Here is a 25,745-nt window from a genome sequence, read left to right on the forward strand (position 1 = left end):
CAGCTCAGAGTCCATCGTCACTGATGCAGGGAATTCTCTCTTTAAACACCACATTCTAAGTAACACATTAATTACAGTAGGAGGAGCATAGGCTATTCAGAACTTTCTGCTTTTGAGGGAACCAGATGAGAAACCCAGACAGCAGATTAAAAAGTAGAGACATCACTTTGCCAACAAATGTCCGGATAGTCAAAGCTATGGATTTTCTAGTAGTCATGCATAGATGTGAGAGTTGGACCATAAAGAAGACTGAGCATTAAAGATTTGATGCTTTTGAATTGTGGTGCTAGAGAAGACTCTTGAGAGTCCCTTGGACTGCAAGGAGATCAAACCAGTCCATCCTAAAGGAAATCAACCTTGAATATTCATTAGAAGGACTGATGCGGAAGCTGAAACTCCAATACTTTGGCCACCTGATGAGAAGAGCCGACTCATTGGAAAAGACCCTGATGCTGGGAAAGATTGAAGGCAAAAGAAGGGGGTGGCAGAGGATGAGATAATTAGATAGCATCACTGACTCAATGGACATGAGTTTGAACAAACTCCAGGAAACAGTAAAGGATAGGGGAGCCTGGTGTACTGCAGTCCACCGAGTCACAAAGACTTTGCCACAGAACAACAGCAACAGCAAGGTGATAATTAAGAAAGATTGGTCCCTCCACCTTTCTGGAGTCTCCAGGTCTAGGAGACATGTCTCTTTATCAGGCTGGTTTGGATACTATCTTGCTTTAAGATGAAAGGATGAACAGCTTGATGGCCTGGGGGCTTTGTAAGCTGCAATGATGCTGTGGTTCTTTCCTCTAATGCTTGACTTGGATGGCATTGTCAGAAGTCCAAGTCTTTTATTTAAAGTGCATCCGAGAGAAATACAGCTGGATGTAAGCAACGTGTACATGCAGGACAACAGTGTAAATATTTTATAGACTGCAGCACAACAGAATTAAATAATTTTGCTTGGACAAATGAATCTCATCCTCAAAGCCACTGCAAAGAAGCTAACATATGGGGCATGATAATTTTGCAAATAACAGAACACACTGCCATATTCATATAACACTACATTTTTCCAAAATCCTAGCACCTTCCCAGCACTCTTGGGAGCAAACTTACCTATTGTTCTTAGGAAGAAATCTTTTCTTTTGTCAGTCTGATAGATTATGCAACTCTATTTCAGTAATTAACTAATTGAGTCATATGTGTGTGTGTGTGTTTTTTTTTTCTTTCTGAGCTGTTAGATCTTCCTGCCTTTACTCTCAGAGTAGCATTCAGCTACTTTCCTTCAGAGCAAAGACCCATTTGACTGACCTGGTTCTCAAAAGTGCCCTCATTAACACTCTCCCTCTGAACAATGCCAACATCCCTTAGAGGTCACTCTCCAGCTCTCACTGCAGACTTTCAGCCTGTGGTGCTCTCACACCTCAGATGTCAGATGTGTCTCAGACTCAGGAACTAGCAGCAAGTTAAGACTGACCACCACCCACATCTACTCCCATCACTCCTCTTCAGCAGAACCTTGGAAATCCTAGCCAGAGCAATCAGGCAAGAAAAAGAAATAAAAGGCATCCAGGCAAAAAGGAAGGGCTTCCCTGGTGGCCCAGCAGTAAAAAAAAAAAAAAAAAAACTGCCAGCAATGCCGGAGACAAAGGAGACACAGGTTCAGTCCTTGGGTCCAGAAGGTCTCCTGGAGGAGGGAATGGCAACTCACTTCAATATTCTTGTCTGGAAAATCCTATGGACAGAGTCATGGGGTCGCAGAGTCAGACATGACTGAGCACGTGTGCACACAGTCAGAAGGGAAGAAATAAAATGGTCTCTGTTTGCAGATGACATGATCTTATATATATATATAAACCCTAGAGACACCACCAAGGGGAAAAAACTGTTAAACAAATTCAGTACAGTTGCAGGATACAAAATCTACATACAAAAATCAGTTACATGTCCATACATTAACAGCAAACTACCTGAAAAGGAATAAAGAAAGCAATCCTTTGCACAATGCCATCAAAACAATAAAATACCTAGGAATAAATTTAACCAAGGAGGTAAAAGGTCTATACACTGAAAACTCCCAGACACTGACAAAAGAAACTGAAGAAACCACAGATGAATGGAAAATATACTGTGCTCATGGCCTGGAATAATTTACATTGCTTAAATGTCCACGCTACCCACAGCAATCTACAGATTCATAGTGGTACCTATAAAAGTCCAATGACATTGTTTTACAGAGATAGGGAGGGGATCCTAAAATTTGCATAGGCTTATAAAAGACCCCCCCAAAACCCAAGCAATCATGAGAAAGAAGAACCTGGAAGCCTCACACTTCCTGATTTAGAACTATATTACAAAACTATAATCATCAAAACGGTATTGTCCTGGCATAAAAACAGAGAGATAGGTAAATGCAGCAGAATCAAGAGTCCAGAAATAAACCAACACATATACAGTGAGACAACAGAGGACGAGATGTTTGGATGTCCATCACCGACTTGATGGACATAGGTTTGAGCAAGCTTCAGGAGTTGGCGATGGACAGAGAAGCCTGGTGTGCTGCAGTCCGTGGGGTTGCAAAGAGTCGGACATGAATGAGTGACTGAATTGAACTGAACTGATATATAGTTAACTAATATTTGACATGGGAGCCAAAACACCCAAGAGGGAAAAGATACTTTCTGCAGTAAATGGTGCTGGAGAAACTGGATAACCACATGCAAAGTAATGACTCTGAATCCCTACCTCACACCACTTATGAAAACTCATTCAAAATGGATTAAAAATTTGAATGTAACCACATAACTCATAGAAGAAAACACAAGGGAAAGCTCCTTGATATTGAACTCGTTAACAATTTTTTTGGATATGGCAGCAAAAATAATCAAGTGAGACTACATCAAACCCAAAAGCTATGCACAGCAAAAGAAATGATTGCCAAAATGAGAAGGCAACGTGTGGAAAAGGAGAAGACACTAGCAAATCGTATGTCTGATAAGGGGTTAATAGCCAAAATATATAAGTAACTCATACAACTTGATGGCAAACAATAAGTAATCCAACTTTAAAATGGGCAAAGAACCTGAACTTACAAAGGGTTAACAATTTCATGAAGAAATGCTCAACAACACTAATAATAAGAAGGATGGAAATCAAAATCACAGGATAACCTCACAGCTGTTAGAATGATTGTTATCAGAGGGGGAGAAAGAGAGCAAGGGCTGGCAAGGATGTGAGTAAAAGGACAGTGTGCTCTATTGGTGGGAAGGCAAACTGGGGCTAGCCTCTTCCTCTTCAGGGTCTGTGCAGCTTTCCCAGGGTTGGACTTGTGCTCAAGCTTACTTCTCATCCTTTTTACTCTGATGCTGTATTTCTTCGTGTCTTGGCTTACTTGAGGGAAGGACTAATAAGACTAAGTTCTGACCTCTTTCCCCTTTGCCCTTTGTATCTGAAAAAACTGAAGCCCTGATGTGCAAAGCTCAAGAATACTCTCAATGTGGGAGCTCTGCTTAACTCTCTGCATCTCATTTTTTCCTTATATTTTTCCTGGTGTTGATTATTATCTTGTCAGCAATTTTTGCCTTTAAGGATGCTTTTTAAAAATATTGTAGCGAACTGCTATATTTAAAGTGGATAACCAACAAAGCCCTACTGTATACCACAAGGAGCTCTGCTCAATGTTATGTGGCAGCCTGGATGAGAGGCGAGTTTGGGGGAGAATGGATACATGTGTGTGTGTTGCTGAGTCCCTCTGCTGTGCACATGGAGCTATCCCAACATTGTTAACCAACTATATCGCGAAACAAAATAATTTTTTTTTAATGTTGTAACCAAAATTTTAATTGTATTAATGAAAAGGCTGGTTCAAATAACCTCATATGCCATAAGAATTAGAATTCATCATTATCTCTTTTCTCATAACCACCTAAAGAATAGAATAAATAAATTCTTAACATCCCTTTAGAAAGGTTTTTATTCCTGAAAATCACTTCTGCAAAGAACATCTGTCTCAATGGAGGAAAGAAGACACTTTGAATGCTATCTTAAAATGTGTGGTTAGTAAGTGTCAGTGAGAGAGGAGAGAGGAAAGAAGAAAGAAAGACGGGGACAAAGAAAGGAGAGAAAACAAAAAATAAATATCATTAGATATATTCACCTCCTACTTTAAAGCCTGATAGAGGACTTCCCTGGTGGTCCAGTGGTTAAGCATCTTGCTCTGCAGAGGATGCAGATTCTCGATCCCTGGTCAGGGAACTAAAATCCGCATGGTGTGGGGCACCTAAGCCTGTGAGCTGCAACTACTGAGCCTGTGTGCCACAGCTAGAGAGTCCATGCTGTGCAAAGAAAGATCCGGCATGACACAAGATGGATCATACTTGCTACAACTGAGACTCGACCCATGAAAATAAATCAATACTTTTTTAAAGACTGATAGAGATTGTAGTCTAGAACCAAGGCTATCCTGACCTTAAGCCATTATTAGCAATGAAAGTGAAATCAGCATGTCCCAATAAACAGACCATATCACAACACAATTCTTTCCCAGTACTCTAAGTGTTTGTAACATGCTTTGCTGCTGCTGTTGTTATTTAGTCATTAAGTCGTGTCTGACTCTTTTGTGACTCCATGGACTGCAGCCCTCCAGGCTTCTCTGTCCATGGGATTTCCCAGGCAAGAATATTGGAGTGGGTTTCCATTTCCTTCTTCAGGGGATCTTCCAGACCCAGGGATCAAACTCGAGCCTCCCGCACTGGCGGGCAGATTCTTTACCACTGAGCCCCCAGGGAACCCCTTGAAATGTGCTTATGCAAAGCTTATTAAACGTGTTTGCGATTCTAGGACATTGATTCCAATTACAACAATGGAATGCAGGCAAGGTAGATGGAAGAATTTCCTGGAAGTGACTATGGTTAAACCAGGAAATACAAACATTTGGTGGAATCTCCTTCACAGATGGTATTTAAGTCTTCCCATGGTTCTGTGATTCTCTATGTATCTATAATAAAATCAGTGCTCTCTTCCAGAAGGAATGGGAATGGGCACGATGCCCTTGGAGTTGCACTCAACTTAACGATCCTAGTAATCTAACTCTTTGGAAATCAATGGCTGAACCTCAATTTGGGTCAAAAGGAAATCTTCCTAAGAGGCCATGAGGTAGTTTTTAATAGCTATGGGTAATGGAGGAACCCCTGCCACTGTCCTCAGCTCAGATTTCATGGTCACTAAGGCTGCTGCACAGAAATGGCATTTTAAAGACTCTTAAAATAAGTGCTTATTTGAACAAGTGGCCCAAATCAGCTTACATTCTGAGATTCTCTGGTTCTTTGAGATTCTGAGTTTATTATAATAACATAATCTCTTTTGCTTCCCTGGTGGCTCAGTGGTAAAGAATTTGCCTGCCAATGCAAGAGATACGAAGCAGGTTCAATCCCTGGATAGGGAAGATCCCTTGGAGAAGGAAATGGCAACCCATTCCAGTATTCTTGCCTGGGAAATCCCATGGATGGAGGAGTCTGGCAGGCTACCATCCACATGGTCATAAAGAGTCAGACACAACTTAGTGACTAACGACAACAACAATAAATCTCTTTTGCATGTTTTTGTTGGTGTTTCCTTTTGGCAACATCTTCATCCATCACTAATTGGTCTGCAGAAGTTGATGGGAAGGATTTTGGCTTTGATCAATGATTTCTCTCTGCAAAACAGTCTCTGTTGGTGAAAGTGTTTTGGGACACCCAGAATATATCCTTTCTCTGGAGACCAGCAGACCTTACCTGCATGTTAGAATTTTTCAGCATTATACATACTCTTCAAAAAACTCTGGATCTGAGAGAATATTGGATGAATCTGTAAAATATGCATTCACCCCCAAGACCTTGAGACCTCCTCTACGATTGTTAGTATCTACCGTACAGGTGTCCCTACCTCCCACGCCTCTCTTAACCAAATCTGTCTGGCACACCAATGTTAGATGGATGTTCCTGGAGAAGTGCTAGGCATATCTTATTCTTAATTAAGAAGATCTTGGGACTTTCCTAGGTCCAGTTGCTAGGACTTTGCCTTCCAATGCAGGGATCGTAGATTTGATCCCTGGTTGGGGAACTAGGATATCACATGCCTCTCATTCAAAAACCCAAAACATTAAAAAAAAAAAAACAGAAGCAATATTGTAACAAATTCGTTAAAGACTTTAAGAAAAATGATCCCCATCAAAAAAAATCTTAGAAAGAAAAAATATATCTCTTCACTGTGCATTCCCTGGCAGTCCAGTGGTTAGGACTTTGCTTCCACTGCACAGGGTAAGAGTTTGATTCCTGGTTGAAGGACTAAGATGCTGCAAGCTGCACGGCATGGCCAAGGAAAAAAATGCCACATCACTCTGTTATTTTTGTTTTTTAAGTTCCATCCATCCAATCATATTCTCCATGTCTACTGGGCTTCCCCGGTGGCTCAGCTGGTAAAGAATCCGCCTGCAATGCAGGAGACCTGGGTTCAATCCCTGGGTTGGGACAATCCCCTGGAGAAGGGAAAGGCTACCCACTCCAGTATTCTGGCCTGGAGAAGTCCATGGACTGTATAGTCCATGGGGTCACAAAGAGTCGGACGCAACTGAGTAACTTCCACTTTCACTTTCACTGCTCAGCCCCACCTGCCACTTCTCTCAGGTGGGATTTCCCCAGCCTTCTACCCCCACACCACATTCATCATCATTTCTCACCTTAGCTCCTGTGTTTCAAGAAGCATGGGGGCTGATCTAGGATCTCCTTCGTTCCTTCCTTCTCTCCACAGCCCCTCCACCTCCTGCACTGAGCCCCGTCATCTTCTGTATCAGAACCAGCCTTGCTCTCTCTGATTCTCAGTCATCGTCCTGAGCCAGGACAATCCAGGTTGACCCTGGACAACCTCAGTGTACAGAATAATGGGATAAATATTGACCACAACCTGCCTTCTCTCTTCAGTACCCATTCCTCAGAGAGAATAACAATAACAGCAACTAATAAGTATTTGAAAGATGTCTCTTCATCTTCCCCACTCTTAATTTACTGATGATGAAAGGAAGCTTCAGGAAAGATAACTTTTTCCCAGTTACTCAGCTGCAGCATTGAGACTCAAATCCAGAAAAATCTGGTTTCAGGCTACTCTGCTTTAGGGCTTGTGATGACAGAAGAATTGTATTCCCCTTCATCCCTTTTGTTTTCCATCTTTCCAAGATTCCCTAGCAGATAATTTAGTTGTTTAAGAGGCAATGCAGTGTAGAAGAAAGAAGCAGGCTTTGGAACCACTCACACCTGCATTAGAATGATGTCTTCAAGATTTACTAGTGAACTGGCTTTGAGCCAATGGTTTAACCTCTCTGTCCACTGAATTTTTCATCTCCTAAACTGAGGTTACAGTGACCTAGAACCCAATGCAAAGTCTGGTATATCATAGAATATGTGTTGGTTTATTTTCTCCCTCTTTCTTTCCCTTACCGTTTTTCTCTTCTTTCTCTCATTCTCTCTTTTTTTTTTTTTTTTAGCATTTTCTTTAACTCTATCACAGATTGATGAAAGCACCCAGGGCTATTAGGGGACAACTGGGGGAATCTGAACACTGAATATTTACTAGTACATTAGAAGGATTGTGAATTTTAAAGTATAAAAATTGTCCTATAATCCTGTTTCTAAGGAGCTGTCTTTTTCTTGAGATTCATACAAAGCTTTTACGGATGTAGTGACGTGATGTCTGGGATTGGCTTCCATAAAACCCAGTGAAACTCTGAGATCAGGAGCCAAGAGTGAAGGAATGGGCACCTGGAGATTCAGTATGATTTTCTACTTTTGTGTATGTTTGAACATTCACAAAAAAAAACATTTTCTAAAATGTCTGATCAGAAGGTTCAAGCCTCAGTGCCGTCCTTATTGTCCCACCAGAGCCCCCCATTCTCCCTAGTGACATCTGGGCATCTTTCTTCTTGCTTCCCCAATAACCTCTGGGGTTATTCCAGCCTCTGTGCCCGCCGAGCACCATGCTGCCTCCTTCCCCACAGCTGGCATCTGGACAAATATCTCTTCCTGACCCCAGATGGCATCACAGCTTCCTCAGTCTGATCCTGTCAGCATATTTTTTCCAGGTACCTGATTCCTGGATGTGGCAACAACAGCAAAAAAAAACAACAGAGATGTCTTGGCTGCTCCCCCTTAACAACCCTCACCCCCGGGAGCAGGTATTTCCCATTCTGATGATGTCAGCTCTCTGAGCTCGCTGCTTCCACTGGCTCCCAAATAACAGCCCAGTAAGAATCTCACAGACTGCAGTCCCTTCTGGCCAGAGCACTCCTGGGGGATGGAAAGCCGCTAGGGTGGACGGTATAATAATATTACTGATTATTAGTGGAAAAGCTTGTACAAATAAGCAGTTTTATGGATTTTAAGATTTTTAGTGGGGAATGTCTGCTTTACAGTGTTGTGTCCGTTTCTGCTGAGCAGCAAAGTGATTCAGCTGCATGTATCCCTGGGTCACTCGGTGGTTTCAGTCATGTCTGACTCCACCATCCTGTGGACTGTAGCCCTCCAGGATTCTCTGTTCATGGGATTCTCTGTTCATGGGATTCTCCAGGCAGGAATACTGGAGTGGCTTGCCATGCCCTCCTCCAGGAGATCTTCCTGACCAGGGATCGAACCAGCATCTCTTAAGTCTCCTGCCTTGGCAGGTGGGTTCTTTACCACCAACTCCACCTGGGAAGCCCATGTATACATATATCTCCTCTTTTTTTTTTATTTCCTTCCTGTTTAGGTCACCACAGAGCACTGAGTAGGGTTTCCTGTGCTATGCAGTGCAGTTCAGTTCAGTTCAGTCGCTCAGTCACGTCCGACTCTTTGCGACCCCATGAATCGCAGCACGCCAGGCCTCACTGTCCATCACCATCTCCTGGAGTTCACCCAGACTCACGTCCATCGAGTCCGTGATGCCATCCAGCCATCTCATCCTCGGTCGTCCCCTTCTCCTCCTGCCCCTAATCCCTCCCAGCATCACGGTCTTTTCCAATGAGTCAATTCTTCGCATGAGGTGGCCAAAGTGCTGCAGCAGCTTTAGCATCATTCCTTCCAAAGAAATCTCAGGGCTGATCTCCGTTAGAATGGACTGGTTGGATCTCCTTGCAGTCCAAGGGACTCTCAAGAGTCTTCTCCAACACCACAGTTCAAAAACATCAATTCTTTGGTGCTCAGCTTTCTTCACAGTCCAACTCTCACATCCATACATGACCACTGGAAAAACCATAGCCTTGACTAGGACCTTTGTTGGCAAAGCAATGTCTCTGCTTTTGAATATGCTATCTAGGTTGGTCATAACTTTCCTTCCAAGGAGTAAGCATCTTTTAATTTCCTGGCTGCAGTCACCATCTGCAGTGATTTTGGAGCTCAAAAAAATAAAGTCTGACATTGTTTCCACTGTTTCCCCATCTATTTGCCATGAAGTGATGGGACCAGATGCCATGATCTTAGTTTTCTGAATGTTGAACTTTAAGCTAACTTTTTCACTCTCCTCTTTTACTTTCATCAAGAGGCTTTTTAGTTCTTCTTCACTTTCTGCTATAAGGGTGGTGTCATCTGCATATCTGAGGTTATTGATATTTCTCCCAGCAATCTTGATTCCAGCTTGTGCTTCTTCCAGCCCAGCGTTTCTCATGATGTACTCTGCATAGAAGTTAAATAAGCAGGGTGACAGTATACAGCCTTGATGTCCTCCTTTTCCTATTTGGAACCAGTCTGTTGTTCCATGTCCAGTTCTAACTGTTGCTTCCTGACCTGCATATAGGTTTCTCAAGAGGCAGGTCAGGTGGTCTGGTATTCCCATCTCTTTCAGATTTTTCCACAGTTTATTGTGATCCACACAGTCAAAGACTTTGGCATAGTCAATAAAGTAGAAATAGATGTTTTTCTGGAACTCTCTTGCTTTTTCGATGATTCATCGGATGTTGGCAATTTGATCTCTGGTTCCTCTGCCTTTTCTAAAACCAGCTATAGAGTAAGTTCTCACTATTATCTGTTTTATACACAGCATCAGCAGTGTATATAGATCAATCCCAGTCTCTGAATATCCATCCCACTCCCCTTTCCCCCTTGTGTCCACATGTCTGCTCTCTACGTCTGTGTCTATTTCTGCTTCATGAATAAGATTGCCTCCACCATTTTTCTATGGGTTGCATTTTATTGGAAAGCTGACATGATGAAGGAGAGAAAAGAAAGAGCAGGCATACAAAGAAGTTATTTCTTTGCTATATGGACTCTTTAGGTTAAGTGTGTATAATACTCCAGTCTGAATAAAGCAAAAAGATAAAACACTGAGTTATCTGAGTCTTGGTGATTTTATAAGGAACAAATTAAAAAGTTAATGAATAGGTAGGTCAGACTAGATCAGCCTGAAGGGCTGGACCAGTGATCTCAGCAGGTGGTGTCCAGGTGGTTTCACGAATGGACCCTTGCAGGTTTATGAGGATTTATTTATGAAATAAATTTTCATAAATTTACCATGTGTGTTGGGGTCTGGGGCTTCCCTGATGGCTCATTGCTAAAGAAGAAGTGAAGTTGCTCAGACGTGTGTGACTCTGCTATCCCATGGACTGTAGCTTACCAGGTTCCTCTGTCCATGGAATTTTTCAGGCAAGAGTACTGGAGTGGGTTGCCATTTCCTTCTCCAGAGGAACTTCCCGACCTGGGGATTGAACTGGGGTCTCCCACATGGCAGGCAGATGCTTTACCCACTGAGCCACTAAGAAAGCCACCAGTGGTAAAAAAAAAAAAAAAAATCCACCTACAATGCAGGAGGCACAGGAGATGCAGATTAGATCCCTGGGTCTAGAAGATCCCCTGGAGGAGGGCATGGCAGCCCACTCCAGTATTCTTGCCTGGAGAATCCCATGGGCAGAGGAGCCTGGCGGGCTACAGTCCATAGGTCACAAAGAGTCAGACACGACTGAACAACTAAACACCAACAACAATCCAGGCAACATGTACTGCTGGTAATCATACTAGGGGACCAAGGTGAGACTAAGGATAGTGGCCTGGATGATAAAGGGAGCCCATGTTCTCCTTCCCACCACAGAGTGACAACCTTTCAGTGGAGCAAAGTTTCAGTGATGACCTAGCATGTCTCCAGCACTGGGCTGGCCATCACTGTGCTTTCTCATTAATCTAGATGCAATGTTCCTGCTCCAAACTTTCCTCCCCTCTTTCCCCTCCCCTCTCTTCCCCTTTTGTTGTTGTTCAATCGCTCAGTCATGTCCAACTCTTTGTGACCCCATGGACTGCAGCATGCCAGTCTTCCGTGTCTTTCACTATCTTCAGGAGCTTGCTCAAACTCATGTCCCTTGAGTCGGTGATGCCCCATACCACCATCTCGTTCACTGTCGCCCCCTTTTCCTCCTGCCCTCAATCTTTCCCAGCCTCAGTCTTTTCTAATGAATCGGCTCTTCACAATAGGTGGCCACAGTATTGGAGCTTCAGGCTCAGCATCAGTCCCTCCAGTGAATATTCAGGATTGATTTCCTTTCGGATGGACTGATTTGATCTCCTTGCAGCCCAAAGGACTCTTTTCCAACACTACAGTCCAAAGGCAGCAATCTTTAACACTCTGCCTTGTTTATGGTTCAACTGTCACATCCATACATGACTACTGGAAAAACCATAGTTGGACTAGATGGACTTTTAACGGCAAAGTAATGTCTCTGCTTTTTAACACGCTGCCTAGGTTTGTCATAGCGCCTCTTCTCTAGTTGCCTTGGATTGAGTGCTTCCTCTGGGCCAGGCGCTGGGCTGGGCTATGAGAGTGCAGCTGCGGCCATGACTGTCCGTCTGTGGAGCACCATATGCCTGGGTCCACCTTTGTGACGGTTTCCTGTGTGGAATGCCCACTTCCCTCCCTCCTGTTAATCCATCCCCTCTCTTCTTTTACAGCTCTGCTCAAAAGCACCCTTCTCTGTGAAGGTCTCCCCTCCCTGCTTCTCCCACCAATTCAGGCCACTCCATTCCCCAGCAGAGCTCTGTCACTTTGGATGACAAGTGGCACAGTTTTCACTTGGAGGCTGAGTAAAAGGAACTCAGATAAGGGATTCTTTCAGGTCCTTTACTCTATTCCTACCCGTCTGTGCAACCTTAGGCAAGGCACTTAAACTTTCTGCCTCTCTGTTTCAGCCACTTTAAAACAGGGATGGTAATAGCTCCCTGGTTTATATATCAGATTGTGGATGTTGAAACCAACAGAAAAGTTACAGAGGACGGGCTACTTGCACCGACTCATTGTTCACAGTGTTTATACTGAATATCAATTGCTCATCTAGACACTAGATAGGACATAAAATTGTGCTGTCAAAGACATTGTATAGTTTGGGAGAAAAATATCAATTCCAAACCATGAAAGCTGCTATGGAAGCTCAGAAGAAGAAAGAACATTCTGATTGGGGAACTCAGATGCTGTCATGAAAGAGGTGGTGTCTGAGCTGGATCACAAGAAATAGGCTTGACTGAGACATTTGGGGAGACAGATGACGACAGAAAGACAGTGTTTGTGGCAGGAGCATCACAAGCAAATGGCTGGATATGGCAGGGGAGGGGGGGTGTTCTTTTGAGACCCCTAACAGCAGGCGGTTTAGTTTGGCTAGAGTGTAAGTGTTTGTACAGAATAGTTATCCAAAATAAATCCAGAATTGGGGACTTGAAACATTGTTGAATTCTGGATCCCAGAGCCTAGGCTTCATTGAAAAGACCTATAGAAACCATCAAAATTACTTGAATATAGAGCTTCCCTGATGTGGCTCAGATGGTAAAGAATCTGACTATAATGCGGGAGACCCAGGTTCAATCCCTGGGTTGGGATTGAACATATACAAGGGGGTACTTTTGGAGGTTTCCACCAGCAGCAAAGTAAAGAAAGTGTAGAGCTGATGCTACACAAGTGCAAATTATAAAGTGCAGCCATAGTAATTTACTGTGTTAGTATTAATCCTCTTGTAAATGGGTCTCCTTTCTCTGCATCATCTCATAAGTCCCATATATTCATCATGGCACATTAAGTAGCAAGCTATTGATCTAAAGGGATTGATGGGTGAGTTCCAGTTCTACGTTTATCCACTGAAGCCCCATGCAGTAGCTGTGCAAGGCGTTGGCAAAAAACATGGGGGAGGGGACCGAGCTGAGGATCGGTGTGGTCTCTCCCTCCCCTGTTCCTGTTGAAGCTTGACTGGCCAGCCTTGCAGCTTCACAGACACTCACAAACAGAGATGCCGAAACAGCTACTGGAGAAAGCATCTGGCAGGGCTCTGAGCAGATGTTACAACCACAGGGACATGGAGCCTGAAAGCCCGACTGACATCTGAGCATTGCAGTGCTGAACCTTCTCCACTGTCTCTTAAGAGGATCTGCTGGATTCACTGTAAGATGAGAATGATAAGAAACAGCCTGGTTTACACATGTGATCAGAGGTGATCAAGAATGTTCCAGGATCCCACTGGCAGGAAATGAAGAGCTTAGCTACAAGCCTCAGAGAATAAGAGCAGGCACAAAACAAAAGTTTGTTGTTGGTTTGATGCTTGCTGTGCTGGGGGAAGGACATGGAGCTTATGAAGATCAGAGTTCCACTAATCAATGGATGCTTCCATAAACTAACTGCCTGCTTTGTGTGCTGGGTCCAGAAAACTGTGCCCATTTTTCTCATCCCTTATATTGCAGCTCAGTTTGAGATCCCCCAAAATCTTCAGGGCACCCCAGTAATCCTGGGTTTCCTTTTTCCCTGGAACGGGGAGGGAAGAGGATTGAGAATGGGTAACCAAGACCCAGAGAGAGCAACCAGTGCACATCAGTATATGAATGATTATGAAACAATAAAATGGGGACTTCCCTGGTTGTCCAGTGGTTAAGACTCCCTGCTTGCAATGCAGGAGGTGCACGTTTGATCCCTGGTCAGAGAACTAATATCTCGCATGTCATGCAGCACAGAACAAATTTGAATAGAGAATTTGATTGAAGGGGATTGGGCCAGAGATGGGAGAGTCACTCTCTGCATCCTGGTGAGTTCCTGAGTATTGTGAGTTAAGAAATCAATCAAGCATCTACTCAGTACCAACTGGGATAAAAAGAAATGCTGAGTCCAATGTCCACACTTGCAGTTTGCTACAGGGAAATATTTATGTAGACTGTTGGGTGTGAGGCCAAAGACATGGAGGACAAGGGTCCTTCCAAGTGGCAGTTTGGAGCCCTTGAAAGTTATCTGAGGTAGGGCATGGGTACAGTGGGGCATGGGAAGAGTGAAAAGATCCTGGGATTTTGAATCTACATGAAGATTAAGAAGTAAAGCCTGTGATCCGCACAAGAAAACACGGCTTTTAGCAACCTGCACTGACCATGGAGAACTGCATTGTGAGATCAGCTAACAACAGAGAAGTCTTTAAACATGGGGCCAAGAGGCCCTCCAGGGACTTCACTGGTGGTCCTGTGGTTTACAATCCACCTTCAAATGAGGGGACGCAGGTTCGGTCCCTGGTCAGGGAACTGAGATGCCACAATGCCGCAGGGCAACGGAGCCCGCATGATTCAACTAGAGAAGCCTGGGTGCTGTAAAGAAGACCTGGTGCAGCCAAAATTAAAAATTAAATAAAAAACATATTAAAAAATGAAATCTACAACCATGCTGAGGATTGCCGGGAGCCAGCACGGGAGATCCCACCCATGACAAGGTCATGTGGAAGAGCCTGATGGGCAAGGTGAATCAGGACTCAAAGGGATTCCCTAGATCTGCTCGAGCATCTACCCTGAAACCAAAATCTGTTTACCGTTTGCTATGCTATACTCTTCTGACATTAATGAGGGGCTATCCCCGACCACCTTTCTTTGGAAAATAAACTTAGAGCTCCAGTTAATAGTCTCCTGCATGTAAAAGGAGTGTCTCAGCTCAAATCCCTCTGAGAGGCTCTCTAACTTGCCTGACAGGTTTACCTGGACTTTTACAACTACGCATGTGATTGTTTACAGCCTCTCAACCGACAGAGGCACGGGAAGCTTAAAACATCTTAAAGATATAGAGCCTTTTAAAGAGCTAAGAATTATGTTGGTGAAGGGTTTCATTGTTGAGTTAATGTTGCTGCCAGGCCTCCATATCCTTTATCTTTTAGGCACCTGGGAGGATATTAATCAATGTAATTAGGATGTAGAAAAAGTAATAGTAGTTTTGATGTTAGCAATACTAGACTTTTGAGTTAATGAATTTTCTCTTTGTTATAAATCACTGTACTCCTCTTTCTTTGTTATAAATCGTTGTATCCTTGCTATGTAAGAATGTAACTTTATCACTATCTTAAGACTAAGCAAATCTTAAGGGAAAACAAGTTTTCTGGTTAACTAACCTTTATCAAAAAAGATGGGGCCATAAAATGTTAACAAGGCCTCCTGGCTGGGAGATGATGTAAATCACCTAAGACCTGTGTATGCAGATAGGCATGCAGAGAGAAAGCCTGGTCTCGATAAGGGTCAGAGCTGCTGACCCTGCACGACTCCGTTTCTTATATTTATCTCTATATACAACCCAAAGTATAAAAGCTTCCCTGAAAAATAAAGTGACGGACCAGCTCCACGAAAGCCTGGTTCCCCCGTATCAATTCTTTCTCTCTCTCTCTCTTTCTCCCTCTCCCTCTGTCTCTTTTTCAGGCTGATCCCTTGGAGCACAGGGGCCCTACGTGTTCACTTATTTGCCTGGGCTTCTAAGACCTGAATGGGAAGGCGCTCTGCGTCTTCATTCCCTCGGGAGACCAGGTGGGTGCCTGCGGCCTATGCAAATGGTGCGAGTCCCTTGTCTTGGGGCTTTATTGGCTTTCTGTTTAAACCAAGGAATATCAGCCTCTTTCTCACTCTCTATTTTCTTAACTGCAACATTCTTTCTTTATCTCTCTCTATATCTCTAAATAAATCCTTATCTCCTTCTATATCTCTAAATAAAGAAATCTCTCTCACTGACGCCATCACGCTTCAGATACCCTGGATCCAACCAGGGCAGGACCCCGGTAGAGGATAGTAATCAAAAGCAGAAAGATATAATTATCGAAACGTTAAGAGGACCTATTGGGGAAATCAGTAAAACCTCTTTCGATTTTTTATAAAAATTACTTTTTTTATGGGCTTCCTTTGTGGCTCAGCTGGTAAAGAATCCACCTGCAATGTGGGAGACCTGGATTCGATCCCTGGGTTGGGAAGATCCCCAGGAGAAGGGAACAGCTACCCATTCCAGTATTCTGGCCTGGAGAATAGTATAGTCCACGGGGTCACAAAGAATCGGACACAACCGGGCAACTTTCACTATGTCTTTTATGACCCTGCTAAGACAGTCAGATACAAAGTGGCATATTGTGCTGTCACTTGATTTGAATGAGAAACTATCAATAAATACCAGAAACACACAAGGATATGAACACTTGATCAACTCCTAGTTTATTTCCAGAGCAGGTACATAATAGTAATTACAACTTGAATATCTTTAAGCATAAGATCAAATAAATGCATCTTCGTAATCATTAGTCTCGACTTTGAAGATAAAGTTCTAAGCCCACTATTTCTCCCATTATTTCTCTGAAATTTTTGATCCCCTTTGGCAAGGTCTTTAATTTAAGTGGTTTTTTTTCCTGCTAAAGAAAATAGTCCTGTGAGTGATAATGGTGGAATTTCAAGTCAGTAGGGAAAGGATGGACTACACAAAAAAAATGATATTACCTCACATCAGAAATAAAAAGATTAGATTCAAATATTTAAACATCCAGCTATAAAGTTGTTAAACAATCTAGGAATGGATAACTTTATAATATTGTGGTAGGAAGGTCTTTTCAAATAAAACACAAAACCAAGGAGTTATGAGAAATGATTAAGTATACAAACCTCTGAGGCAAAAATTTATTATAAAGAAAGATAAACAAACGTGCAACAGTCTGGTTAAAAAATATTTACAGCACACATAACAGACACAGTAATAATATTAAAGAACAGTACAAATATTAAATAACCCAAAATTATTACTCATGTTTTTATTACTCATTTGTTAATGTAATCAGTTACATTAATAATTTTTTACAGTATTCTTAAATTTCTGGGACAAATTCAACTTGGTCATAAAGAATTTTGTAATGCATTGATAGCTTTGGTGTGAATATTTTATTTAGGCTTCTTGTATCTATTTTTAAGTGAGTTTGGTCCATAATTTGCCTGTCTTATAACTTACTCAAATTTCATATCAGAGTTCTGCAGGACTTTGTCTTTATTCTCTGATGCAATTTATACAAGACAGGATTGTTTCTTCCTTGAAGATTTGGTAGAATTCAGTGTATAACTATCTGATTACATTGTTTGGTTATTTGTTTTGTAGGTAGTGTATAAGCTACTGATGTAAAATTTTTAAATAATTTTAGGTCTATTCTTATCTAGCTTTATATTCATTCAGTTTCGATGTTACATTTTATCTGAGGTTTCAAATATATTGTCATAGTTAATTATGATTACCCAATAATTTAATCTAAACTGTGTATACTAGCAATTCTTAGTTTTCACTTTTACTTTTTTGGGTTTTGTGTGTGTGTGTGTGTGTGTGTGTGTGTTCTCTTCTATTTAAACAACATTGCTTAAAATAAACAAAATTGTCTCTTATTACTTTTTTTATAAAACAGCTTTTTAAGTTATTATCATCTATTATTTTTTCTTGTTTCATCAATTATTACCATTCTCTTACCAATTATTACCATACTTTCTTTTTTTCTATTTCCACTAGATTAACTCATTGCTCTTTTTTTTTACCTTTTTTTTCTTTTACTTTATTTTACTTTACAATACTGTATTGGTTTTGCCATACATCAACATGAATCCACCACGGGTATACACATGCTCTCAATCCTGAACCCCCCCTCCTACCTCCCTCCCCATACCATCTCTCTGGGTCATCCCAGTGCACCAGCCCCAAGCATCCTGTATTCTGCATCAAACCTAGACTGGCAATTTGCTTCTTATATGATGTTATACATGTTTCAATGCCATTCTCCCAAAATAACTTCTTGACTTAGACCCTTATTCATTAATTTCAGCCTTCTTTATTTCCAATATACATCACTGGTGATATATAAGCAGATTCTGGAGATACATGGACTCTTATATGTTATAATTACTTTTTTACCTGCTTAATCTATTCATTTTTAGAAAGATATATTAAAACCTCCTACTCTAAATGTATACAACCCCCTCATAATTCAAGCAGAGGTTGCATTCTATGGCTTGGATGGAAATTGCTAGGTGTAATTCAGATGACAGTTATTTCATATTCCTCATGAATTATTCTCTTAGTAATGAAAGAATGATCTTTGTCTTGGGTCTTCTTTGGTTGCCATTAATCTGGCAACCCCTGGCTTTCTCCTAGATATCCTCTGATTGGTATGTGCTTCTCCATCCTTTCTTTTCAACCTTGGTTTGTCATTAAGTTTTAATATTCTTCCCATAACATCAGGCTGTGCTTTCCCTGGTTCATTCTCCCCCTCCAAGATCTTTTGTAGTCCTGAGTTCTGGAATGTTAATGTGTCCAAATGACACGCATATCCAAATATCTAGAGGGAAACAAGAAGTCTTTAAGGGAAGTTCGGATGGTCATGAAAGCCAGTTAGAGCCCCCTGGTTTGCATCTAGAGACAGGCAGTAAATAGCATGAGCTCTGCAGGCTCCTCTTGGCCCAGGGAGCCCATGTACAGCTCATGTGTGGCAGACAAAGTCACTGCAGGAAGATCCTTATTTTAAAGTCAGAACCCATGAAATTCTTCTGCCTTCTGATATTTACAGGACCAGTAGATGAGGGTGTTGCATCTTGACACAGAGAGAGAAGATCTAAGATGAATGGAAAAAGAAGACATGGTTATGTACAATGGAATACTACTCAGCTATAAAAGAAGAACGAGATAATGCCATTTGCAGCAACATGGATGCAATTAGAGATTATCATGCTAAGTGAAGTAAATCACAGAGAGACAACTATCAGACAAGATCACTTACAGGCAGAGTCTAAACAACACAAATGAACGTATCTACAAAACAGAAAGAGACTCACGGACACAGAGAACAGACTTGCAGCTGCCAAGGTGGAGGAGTCGGGGGAGGGGTGGGGTGGGAGTCTAGGGTGAGCAGACGTGAGCTTTTACATAAAGAATAGATAAGCAGCAAGGTCCCACTGTATAGCACAGAGAACTATGTTCATTATCCTATGATAAACCATAATGGAAAATAATATACATACATACATACATGAAAGTGAAAGTGTTAGTTGCTCAGTCATGTCCGACTCTGACTCTTTGCGACCCCATGGACAGGGCAGAAGAGACATGGATCCCTGGGTCAGGAAGATCCCCTGGAGGAGGGCATGGCAACCCACTCCAGTATTCTTGCCTGGAGAATCCCATGGACAGAGGAGCATGGCGGGCTACAGTCCATGAGCCACAAAGAGTCGGACATGACTGAAGTGACTTAGCATACACACACATATACACAAACCAGAGCATAGGTCCTTTTTTGGTTGTCAGTTTGATTTGGAGTCCTTCTGTGGAATTTTTTTTGGTGTAGGTAGACTTGTTGGATGTCTCAAGGAAAGGGACCCCTGAGACCCACAGCTGGCACAGAGGGAAGAGAAGTGACCTAGAATCAGGATATTTGGGTTAAAACTACAGTTTGGGTTCCAAGTGGCTTTGGAAATGTCCTTTATCTTCATGGTCTGAAACAGCACATCTACAGACCGGGAACCATGATCCATGCTCTATTAACCTTATTAGTGTGTTGACTTTTTTGCTTGTCTGTTTATTGAATGCTGCTTAAGCATAGACCCATGACGCTGAGGCCTGTAAAGAAAGGAGTTGGGATCTGACAGAGCCTGGAAGACACTGGGTTATTAAACTGAAAGGAGACCATGACAAGAGGATTTGTGACGTGAGCCCAATTCCCATGTCATGTGGAAGCTGTCAGGCTGGTAGACAGGGACACATCTGATCAGCAACAGGAAGGAGCCCAGGTGCTGAGGCTCCTTTAAGGTGAAGGAGGGAGGATGTGCCTTATTGTCCAAAGTGGAACTGTTTTGAGTAAACATAGACACTATTAGTAACTATGCCTGGACACTGGATGTAGACATGGCTGTCCTGGGCAAACCAAGATGGCTGGCCATCCCCCTTAGGAGATGAAGAAAGAGTAGAAGGTACTTTCCCTTTGGCTCTTCCCTGGTGGCTCAGTGGTAAAGAATCTTCCAACCAATTCAGGAAAGTTGGCTTGGATCCCTGAGTTGGGAAGAGCCCCTGGAGAGGAAAATGGCAACCCACTCCAGTATTTTTGCCTGAGAAATCCCATAGACAGAGGACCCTGGAGGGCTACAGTCCATGGGGTCACAAAAGAGTGGGACATAACTTGGTGATGGAACAACAGCAACTTTTCCCTCACATCTGTGAACTTCTCTATGGAGAGGTTGGTAGAGTTTTCAAAAAAAGCTCTGTGATATGAGCCAGAAGGCCCTGGAGAAAGGAAAGGTTTGTAGTAGACTACTGCCTTCCACACCCCAGTCTCAGCCCTCCTATCCTACAAAATGCCCATCAACCCAGAACCGACAAAGCCTCAAAGCCTCTTAAATTACAGGAGCTCAGGTCCTGAAAGTCTCCTGTTCAGGAGCCCGAGACAGTCAGATGGGAGAAATATAAATAAAGCCCCACGGAGCCTCCCTCCAAAGGCTTGGTTCACAAGATGCCTCTGAGCCCTTGCTACAGCAATTTCCTTGGACGATGCCCGGCCGTCCAGATGGTGAGCCGGGTAAACAAGAAGTCCCTGTTCTCCATCAGCGTCAGCGCGCGCCTCGCTTGGGGCATCTGCCGAGCTGGCGATGGGAGCTCCGTTTACAGCTTGGCCCTCCTCAGCACACCAGAAATGTGCCCTTGTGTAAACACTAGAGCCTCCTCTAGGAGGACACGTGGATGAGGCAGTGGACACCTTGCCCCAGGGGCCTGGGAGAACAGAAGCTTACCCCACCCCCTCCCTCCACCAGCCCTTTCCCCAGCCTCACAACCTTCCAGCAGCCTCCAGGCCTCCAAATGCAGGAAGACACCCAACTGCTTCCATTTCTATGAATTCAAATGGCCTGCCAATTTTTCTGAATGTATATTCAGCTGCTACCCTTTTATCCTCATTGGCTCTGCCTTTTACTAGCTGTGTGACCATAGGCCAGTCATTAACCTCTCTGAGTCTCCCTTTTCTCAAACGAATAACAAAATAATACTGCTGATCTCACAAGGTTCTCGCCTTGCTAGCAGAACTTCAGAAAATACGTGTGACAGAAGAACACGGGTATGTGTTAGTCACTTAGTCGTGTCCAACTCTTTCCAACCCCATGAACTGTAGCCCACCAGGCTCCCTTCCTCTGTCCATGGAACTTACCAGGCAAGAATGCTGGAGTCGGTAGCCATTTCCTTCTCTCCAGGGGATCTTCCTGACCAAGGGATAGAACCTGGGTCTCCTGCATTGCAGGCAGATTCTTTACCATTTGAGCCACTGAGGAGGTCTGCACATGGATATGGGGGTGGTAAAATAGAGTTACCATCTGATCTAGCAGTCCCATTCCTGGGCAAACATCTGGAGAAAACTCCAATTCTAAAAGATACATGTATCCCATGTTCATTACAGCACTATTTACAATAGCCAAGACATGAAACCAATGTAAACATTTATCCACAGATGAATGGATAAAGAAAATGTGGTCTGTATATACAATGGAATATATCTCAGCCATAAAAAGAACAAGGTAATGCCATTTGTGGCAACATAGGCTGGACCTAGAGATTATCACACTACGTGAAGTCAGAGAAAGACAAATGTCATATGATATCACTTATATGTAGAATCTAAAAAAACAAAATGATACAAATTAATTTATTTATAAAACAGACTCACAGAGACTTGGAAAACAAATTTATGGTTACCAAAGGGGAAAGAGGAGGGGGGGATAAATTAGGAGTTTGGGATTAACAGATACACACTATTGTATATAAAAGAGATAAACAATAGGACCTACTGTATAGCATGAGAAACTATATTCAATATCCTGCAAAAACCTATAATGGAAAAGAATTTGAAAAAAGAATGTATATATATATATGTGTATGTGTGTGTGTGTAACTAAATCACTTTGTAGTACACCTGAAGCTAACACAACATTGTAAATCAACTGTACTTCAATAAAAAGAAAGAAAGGAAGAAAGAAAGAAAATATATGTAAAAACAGCCTTCTTGACCCTGAATTCCCAGTTTCTGGTGATAGAGATCCCTTCCCTGATTAAGGAGGGTAATTCCACACAGGAAATTTATTTCCTGGTTTCAGGGGAACAAAAGAGGGCCCAAGTATTTTTCTTTGACCTGCTATTTCTTATGCAACTTTCATTTAAAATGATAAAACACTGACGTTGCATCTTTTGGGGTGGCCTGAATGCCATCCACTGCTTACTTTTTAAAGTTATTTTTTATTTCTGTATTTTTGGCTGGGCTGGGATGGGTTTTCTCTAGTTGCGGTGAGCAGGGGCTACTCTCTAGTTGGGGTGCATGGGTTTCTCATTGTGGTGGCTTTTCTTCTTGCAGAGCGTGGGCTCTAGGGCATGCAGGCTTCGGTAGCTGTGGTGCACGGGCTTAGTAGACCTGTGGCATGTGGGATCTTCCCAGACCAGGGATTGAACCTATGTCTCCTGCATTGGCAGGTGGATTCCTAACCATTGGACCACCAGAGAAGCCCCACTCCTTACTGTTTCACTTTCACCTTGCAAGCAAGACTCATGATCCATTGTCTGCTCCCACCCCTGATTTATTCTCAGTGCCTCTCTGGTGGTCCTTCTCTTCTGTTGGCCATAATCTCCATGCCTGGCCTCCCACTTATGTCAGATGAATGAATGAACAATTGATTAAATGAATACCAGGACCATAGAAGCACTTTGGAAACTGAACAATGGCATATAACCTTGTAGCAGATGCATTGGATTCGAGACATCCGAATTCATCCATCACTATAGGGGATTTGCTGTCGTTCAGTCGCTAAGTCATGTCTAACTCTTGCAATTCCATGGACTGCAGAATGCCAGGCTCCTCCATTCTCCACTGTCTCCCAGAGTTTGCTCAAATTCATGTCCAAGGAGATTTGTACTCACTATTAAAAATGTGCCCTGACATTATTTTCCCAGTTCTGGTAGGAAGATGTAACCCATAAGCCTCAGAAGCCAGAGGAAATTTTTACTACCACTGAATGTTAAATCTCTCTTGAAGGGGATCCAGGCAGAGATCAGAGTTTGTCCTCGTAAACAGAGCCCATCCAAACACGTGGCTCTGCCACCAGGATGCCAGTTTCCATCCCTCACCAATCCCTGAGTGTCCAAGTGGGTCAGCTGTGGTCTGGGTAACTCACTCTGCCTCTCTGGGGGAAGGATCACCCCCAGTATCTATGCGGATACAAGCCAGGGGAGGGCACAAGGGTCACACGGAAGTGTGGACCCCACTCCTGCTGGCTTGTTAGAACCAACTGTTAACTTTTCAGGAATTCTGCAGCCCTGTTGATAACCCCTTGGTAGCCTGAGATCAGCCACAACAGGGGTATTAATGCCAAGGAAATTTGCAAATGCTCCAAAGCTGGGCTTTTTCTCCCTAGAGGGATGGTTCTTTACCATTTGTCCACATCCTTTAATGGGTACATTCCCCCTATTCTGAGCCCCAAGGGAAGCCAGAATACCATGGAACCTGTGAGCCTCAGCTGCTGCTTCTGCAAAATGGAGCAATTTGCCTTGTCTCCCATGTTGTGTGCAAGCACTGCCTTATCCGTGGGTGCAAGACAGGACCTTCTTTCTGCTGGCAGGGTTTGAAGGAATACAGAGAGAATGTCTCCATCCAGACTTGAACCACTGCAGGTGCTTTCCTGAATACAAATCTGACCTTGCCATTTCTCTGCTCAAAAACCTTTGATGATTCTGTTGCCTCCAGGTTGTAGTCAAATAAAACCTCCTTCATTCTCTCATCCAGTCTGCCTCTAAAGTTTCATCTCCTTCCCCCAGCCCCTCCTCTCTGCTCCCCAGTCACCAGTTCTGGGCACTTTCCAGATGTGCCAAGTGGACCGCTCCCTATGCCCCTTTTCCTAGGCAAGAGCATCTTCATTTCGTGGGAGCTAGCTAGGCCCATTATCTAGATTCAGAATCTAGAGTGCATGAGGGGCAGCCAGGGAGTAAAAACATGGTGGAAGTGTTGATTTAGGGCTGGCTGTGGAGGCAGGCTTCCTGCATGAGAGACTCAGTCCTACTGCCTCCCTTCTATGTGACATAGAGCAAGTTACTTAACCACTGTGAGCCTCAGTTTTCTTATCTGCAAAATGGGAATAATACTAGTATCTGCTTCATGGGATAGATGTGAAGATGAAATAAGCTCTTGTACATTAAGAGTTCAGCTCAGTGCCAGGTACAGAATTAGCATTCAGACCCTTTAGAACTAACACCCAAAAAAGATGTCCTTTTCATTATAGGGGACTGGAATGCAAAAGTAGAAAGTCAATAAACACCTGGAGTAACAGGCAAATTTGGCCTTGGAGTTCAGAACTAAGCAGGGCAAAGGTTAATAGAGTTTTGCCAAGAGAACACACTGGTCATAGCAAACATCCTCTTCCAACAACACAAGAGAAGACTCTACACATGGACATCACCAGATGGTCAACACCAAAATCTGATTATATTCTTTGCAGCCAAAGATGGAGAAGCTCTATACAGTCAGCAAAAACAAGACCAGGAGCAGTCTTTGGCTCAGATCATGAACTCCTTATCGCCAAATTCAGACTTAAATTGAAGAAAGTGGGGAAAACCACTAGACCATTCAGGTATGACCTAAATCAAATCCCTTATGATTATACAGTGGAAGTGAGAAATAGATTTTAGGGACTAGATCTGATAGATAGAGTGCCTGATGAACTATGGATGGAGGTTCATGACATTGTACAGGAGACAGGGATCAAGACCATCCCCAAGAAAAAGAAATACAAAAAAGCAAAATGGCTGTCTGAGGAGGCCTTACAAATAGCTGTGAAAAGAAGAGAAGCAAAAAGCAAAAGAGAAAAGGAAAGATATACTCATTTGAATGCAGAGTTCCAAAGAATAGCAAGGAGAGATAAAAAAAGCCTTCCTTGGCGATCAGTGCAAAGAAATAGAGGAAAACAATGGAATGGAAAAGACTAGAGATCTCTTCAAGAGATACCAAGGGAACATTTCATGCAAAAATGGGCTCAATAAAGGACAGAAATGGTAAGGATCTAACAGAAGCAGAAGATATTAAGAAGAGGAGGCAAGAATACACAGAAAAAAAAATACAAAAGATCTTCATGACCCAGATAAACACGATGGTGTGATCACTCACCTAAAGCCAGACATCCTGGAATGTGAAGTCAAGTGGGCCTTAGGAAGCATCACTACGAGCAAAGCTAGTGGAGGTGATGGAATTCCAGTTGAGCTATTTCAGATCCTGAAAGATGATGCTGTGAAAGTGCTGCACTCAATATGTCTGCAAATTTTGAAAACTCAGCAGTGACCACAGGACTGGAAAAGGTCAGTTTTAATTCCAATCCCAAAGAAAGACAATGCCAAAGAATGCTCAAACTACCGCACAATTGCACTCATCTCACACACTAGTAAAGTAATGCTCAAAATTCTCCAAGCCAGGCTTTAGCAGT

This window comes from Capricornis sumatraensis, chromosome 4 (genome assembly GCF_032405125.1).
Source record: "Capricornis sumatraensis isolate serow.1 chromosome 4, serow.2, whole genome shotgun sequence".
Classification (NCBI taxonomy): Eukaryota; Metazoa; Chordata; class Mammalia; order Artiodactyla; family Bovidae; genus Capricornis; species Capricornis sumatraensis.